The following is a 1164-nucleotide window of genomic DNA, read 5'->3' on the forward strand; positions in this document are numbered from 1 at the left end:
TTTCACACCCTTCTATTTAAGGACTAACACTCCTCCTCAATATGCAATTCGAACTCTATCTCCCTTGATAAGTTCGAATTCTCTCTTCTCTACCTCCTCCTTCTATTCTTCTTTTCCTCTGACACCTCAAGGAATCTCTATACTGTAACATAGAGGATTCCATACTTTCTTGTTCTCTTCTCTTTCATATGAGCAAGAGCAAAGACAAAGGCATCCTTGTTAAAGCTGATCGTGAACCTGAAAGGACCTTGAAGAAAAAGCTAAGAAAAGCTACAGCACAACTCTCTCTAGAGGGCCTAACAGAGCTCTTCAAGGAGGAAGAAGCCATGGCAACCGAAAACAACAATGTCAACAATGCAAGGAAGGTGCTTGGTGACTTTACTGCACCTACTCCCGACTTCTATGGGAGAAGCATCTCAATCCCTGCCATTGGAGCAAACAACTTTGAGCTTAAGCCTCAATTAGTTTCTCTAATGCAACATAATTGCAAGTTTCATGGACTTCTATTGGAAGATCCTCATCAGTTCTTAGCTGAATTTTTGCAAATCTGTGACACTGTCAAGACCAATGGGGTTGACCCTGAAGTCTACAGACTTATACTCTTCCCTTTTGCTGTAAGAGACAGAGCTAGGACATGGTTGGATTCACAACCTAAAGAAAGCCTGAACTCTTGGGAAAAGCTAGTTAATGCCTTCTTGGCAAAGTTCTTTCCACCTCAAAAATTGAGCAAGCTTAGAGTAGAAGTCCAAACCTTCAGACAGAAGGAAGGAGAATCCCTCTATGAAGCATGGGAAAGATACAAGCAATTGATCAGAAGGTGTCCTTCTGACATGCTTTCAGAATGGAGCATCATAGGTATCTTCTATGATGGTCTGTCTGAACTGTCCAAGATGTCATTGGACAGCTCTGCTGGAGGATCTCTTCATCTGAAGAAGACGCCTGCAGAAGCTCAGGAACTCATTGAAATGGTTGCAAATAACCAATTCATGTACACTTATGAAAGGAATCTTGTGAATAATGGGATAGCTTAGAAGAAAGGAGTTCTTGAGATTGATACTCTGAATGCCATATTGGCTCAGAATAAAATATTGACCCAACAAGTCAATATTATTTCTCAGAGTCTGTCTAGAATGCAAGTAGCAACAGGCAGTACTAAGGAAGCTT

The 1164-nt window shown here is 41.2% G+C and overlaps 1 non-coding gene across 1 annotated transcript; it reads right to left on the minus strand.

Annotated features, from left to right (window-relative positions):
- Positions 1 to 728: 728 nt before the first annotated feature.
- LOC148576059 (small nucleolar RNA R71) lies at positions 729 to 836 on the minus strand. The gene has a single exon (XR_015903075.1). It is a non-coding gene; the product is annotated as a small nucleolar RNA R71 (small nucleolar RNA).
- Between the last annotated feature and the right edge of the window lie 328 nt (positions 837 to 1164).

This window comes from Arachis ipaensis, chromosome B1 (genome assembly GCF_059453495.1).
Source record: "Arachis ipaensis isolate K30076 ecotype BB chromosome B1, ASM5945349v1, whole genome shotgun sequence".
NCBI classification, from domain to species: Eukaryota; Viridiplantae; Streptophyta; class Magnoliopsida; order Fabales; family Fabaceae; genus Arachis; species Arachis ipaensis.